The 4,668-nt window shown below is 37.2% G+C and overlaps 1 long non-coding RNA gene across 1 annotated transcript; it reads left to right on the plus strand.

Moving 5' to 3' along the window:
• The first annotated feature begins 609 nt into the window (after positions 1–609).
• LOC6505385 lies at positions 610–2,016 on the plus strand. The gene is made up of 2 exons (XR_004310489.2): positions 610–1,211; positions 1,270–2,016. It is a non-coding gene; the product is annotated as an uncharacterized LOC6505385 (long non-coding RNA).
• Positions 2,017–4,668: the final 2,652 nt, after the last annotated feature.

Here is a 4,668-nt window from a genome sequence, read left to right on the forward strand (position 1 = left end):
AGCTAGATATATTAATAGCTGGAAATCTACTGGAATCTGGAATCTACTGAATATTCAGTTGCCTATATTTTTCAATCAATTTTTTGGCCAAAAATTGTAGAAATGAACTTTATTCTTGATCAGGATCAACAGCGGAGGTAATATAGCCATGTCCGTCTGTCGGTATAAACGCGTGCAACTTACAGGCTATATGAAATAAAGCTAAAAGATTTTGTATGAAAACTCATATAAATCGCCACTCCCTCAACCACCACTACAAATGGCACAATTCTGTAGCGCCTGTTCAGGAAGGTATTTTGAAAATGTTTAAAAATTTTGCCATTTTAATGTGGAAGATAATTTTTAAGTGAAAATAAGCATGTCCGTCCATCCATCTGTCTGTCTGTTTCTACTCAAACTAGTCTCTCAGTTTCAAAACTATCTAAAAAGTTTTAATTGGCACACATCCTTCTTTTATTTGCAGGCAGTATATGCAGTAAATAAGTCGGAACGGCTAGAACTTTGGTGTTATTTAAGACTATAACTTTGGTGTTTTTTAAGTTAGGTGGATAGTGTTTTCTAGAGATTCCATTCCAATCTTCCTTTCTTATTTTTCTTACTAACCTTTACTAACACATAATTTCACCTGCTCCATAACTTTTAGCTCCTCTGAACTAAAGTACACGGCCTCCATAATTCAATATATGGTAAAATTTCATCAATTTCTTTTCTTATATAATATGTACCGCGGAAACTGTGGGTGATGAAACCTATGTTTGTTCTGGATTTTGGTTCAGAAGAGTATAAAGGTTATGGACCAGTTGAAATTTTGCATGGAGGAAAAAAAAGTTGGAAATGGTCGACCTGTGTTCTTTTTTTCAAAGTAACGAAAAAAAACACTTTAAGAAAGTCAGAATGACGAAATATGCCGTCAATAAGGAAAGTCAGAAGAAAAAACCTTTTATAAGTTTGTAACACCCTGTAATGATTTCAAGAATGATTCGATTTTGTTTGGAAATATGAACCTATATTAAGAGTTTTTTAAATGTAACATTTATTATTTAATTTAATTTTTTTTTTAGGTTGAACTGGATGAATATGGAAATGTTCTTGAGCTTAAATTGGCAGACTTTGGGCTAGCCTGTGAAGTTACGGAACCACTCTATGCCGTTTGTGGAACTCCCACGTATGTGGCGCCGGAGATATTGCTGGAAGTGGGGTATGGGTTAAAGGTGTGAAAACTATAAACTATGAAAGATTTTTTCCTTACCTTCTCTTTTTTTCCTAAAGATTGATGTTTGGGCCGCTGGTATTATTTTGTATATACTTTTATGTGGATTCCCACCGTTTGTAGCACCAGATAACCAACAAGAGCCTCTTTTTGACGCTATCATATCGGGCGTCTACGAGTTTCCCGACCCTTATTGGTCAGATATTGGTGATGGAGTCCGCGATCTTATCGCTAATATGTTGCAATCCGATCCTGCGGTTCGTTTTACAAGCGAAGATATCTTGGATCACTATTGGACTATGAACAACGAGAATAGCTGTTTCTTCAGCAGATGAATTATGGCCGTTTCGGATGTTTTTAAAACTTCACTACCATTCCCGACAAATTTTATGATGCAGTCCAGTAGTTTTTATGTTATGTATATTATAACGCTATTATTTATAAATTAATTTATTTGTTTTTTGATAAAATCAGGAAGTTATCTGTTGATAACTATTAAGACACGTTTATCAGAAAACTTAAGCAGCCTAAAACTTATATAAGCTACCGTACGATTTTTTAAAATTCCAATATTCAAGTCAATAACCATTGGCCTGAGTTTTCTAAATTAGTTTTCTTATGTGGTTATATTCATATATTCATATATGTTTCATATGTTTATTTGAAATATTAAGGATTCCATCAAAAACCATTCACAACTACAATTTAGAAGTGTTCAATTTCAATTCAGATTATTCTATTGATTTATCTGTGAAATAAATCGGATAAACTATATTTGGCATATAAATAAAGACGACCGAAATATAGTGTTTTATTTGGTTTTATATAATCTGAAGTTATTTTGTGTATATATTCATATAAATATTGTATAAAATCGGAAAAATTGCATGCTTACGCTACGTTTTTAAGAACTACTAAAACATCTTCGGATCCTGAGGAAACAGAATCCGGCATAGTAAAATTAATCTGGTGACCGCTCAAATGCATTGAAATGGGTGATAAGGCGAGAGAGCGAAACACGCTACCAACAGAGGCAAAACAGCGATAAAATGGGGCTAACAATGATCTCCGGCGGCTGCATGAACCGACATACTTACAAGCGGTTCCATACGTTCCAGCCCCGAGATGAACGCGCCTATCGTATTGTCGTTAAAGGCCTCCACTTCTCCACTGACCCAGAGGATATCAAGGAGGGTTTTAGCCGCCATGGCCATAAAGTCAAGGATGTATACGAAATCTGAGCAAGGACGAAATCTGAGCTGTCATGCAACTGGTGCACTCCCGTACTGGCCCACAGATCCACAAAAGATCCCAGATGTCCTGGACTTCGCTATCTCCAGAGGACTGGATCACGGAACACGGAAGTCACTGAACTTACGCTTGAGAAGCGACGACTCCGGAGAGTGTGGATGCTGTCTAGGAACCCGAGGGACAAAACTTCCTTCAACAGAGTGTGCAAATTTTTGACAGAAACGCTGGCGAGACTAAGGAAGGAGGCACGAGTAGACGAACCCATCGATCGTTGAGCAGCTAGAACCAGGTTACCCACGACATAATCTGTGGAGAGTCACCAAATGCATTAGACGGCCTCTGAAAAGGATCCCACCCGTTCACAGACCCGACGGCAGCTGGTGAAGAACAGAAATGGACAATGCCAACGGAAAGGATACTTTCCGTCCACATAAAAACGATCCCATGTAACAATAATACCTAAGTCCTGAAAACCCAAAGCAAATGTGGCCTCCTAATGACCAATAAGTTTACTGCCAATGCTCTCCAAAAATCTGGAACGAGTGTTTTTAAACAGAGCTCTACCGATACTGGACGAGGCTGCACTAATCTGCAGCTAGACCTACTCAGCGGTTGGCAAAAGCGATGGAACATTGCAGTCAACAATGAAAAGTCCACCGCTACCACGTTTTCTCTCCGCCCAGCAAAGGACGTATCCGCTTGACCTCCCCTGGACATCCTAGTTCTCTAATCTTAATCAGACTGTAACCACAATGAGTAACTGTCCATAAGTGTAGTCCTGTTAAAACATTTAATAGTTGTCCATAAGGGACAGTTTTAAATAAACGTCACCCTGCTATTAAAAAAAAAAAACAAGAAAGGAAAGCTAACTTAGGCGAAGCCGATGTTCATATACCCTTGCAGTTGAGTCGCAGTCCGATAGGTGGCGCCACGCATCTTATATTATTAGATATGTAGAAATTTAGCATATCGAATTATTTTGCCAAAAGAGGAATCCATTGAAACTCCCATCCTTCTAACTTGAAAAAAAAACGAAGTTATAGCATTTCCGATCAATCAGTTACATATATGGCAGCTATAGGATATATTCGGCCGATCCTTATGAAATTTTGTACATAAGATATTTTGGTCAAATATAACATGGGTTCTAACTTCAAAAACACCAAAGTTATGGCATTTCCGATCAATCAATTAACTGAGAAACTAGTTTGCGTAGAAACAGACAGACGGACAGACCGACAGACGGTCATATCGACTCAGGAGGTGATCCTGATCAAGAATATATATACTTTATAGGGTCGGAGAAGTATCCTTCACTGCGTTGCACACTTTTGACAAAAATTATAATACCCTCTGCAAGGGTATAAAAATATCGGTGCTGCCAAAGATAAATATCTGTTTTCCAACTTCTTAAATGATGTATAGGACATTTTCTGCGCTTTATTATATTCTAAGCAAGCGACGTTCTTCAAGTTTCAAGTCGATTGCTTTAAAACTGATCAAGAATATGTATACTTTATAGGATCGGAGATGTTTTCTGCTCAGTGCCAGAGCAAACGTTATGGTTTTTTCCGTTATGTTACTGAGAAGAACGCTTTTCAAAAAGCGGTTGAGAGTTATTTGCGAGGTGTGGTTTTTTTACAAAGGTTTGTCACTTTGGACATAACTAATGGCGATTCTTTATAACAACTATATATCTCATAATCGTGTCCTTTCTCGTTTAGTTTATTTTCTTACATATTAAAATTCAGAGTTCCTGCATATAAAAATATTTTTGCTGGGGTACGGTCGTTGGTATTACGTTTAGTTTTATGTTTATAGACATAAGGAATTTTTTCAAACTTTGTATATCGATCTTCTAAATATATCTTCTTCGCTAGTTATAATACGTAATTTTGCATGAACTGTCTCGTGGAATCTTTCTATATCTGATACCATCGATTTTACTCGTGGTAATACCTTCTGTCATTAACCAATTTTGTAATGCTATGCACATAAAATCAAAGTCTTTATATGCTTTTATCTCTTGAGGTTTTCCCATATCTTCTGGCATTTCTGTATACGTGATCCCATTCAATTTCTCTTGAAAAATAATTGTATAGTGTCACAAAGACTTGCTAAACCTGTGAGCACCGCTAATATTAGTGATTGGTGAAGTTTGTCAGGATAGCAGGCGGGTGGGTATTACGGCTTATAGCCAAAGGCGG

The sequence above is a fragment of the Drosophila ananassae genome, chromosome 3R, assembly GCF_017639315.1.
Source record: "Drosophila ananassae strain 14024-0371.13 chromosome 3R, ASM1763931v2, whole genome shotgun sequence".
NCBI lineage: Eukaryota > Metazoa > Arthropoda > Insecta > Diptera > Drosophilidae > Drosophila > Drosophila ananassae.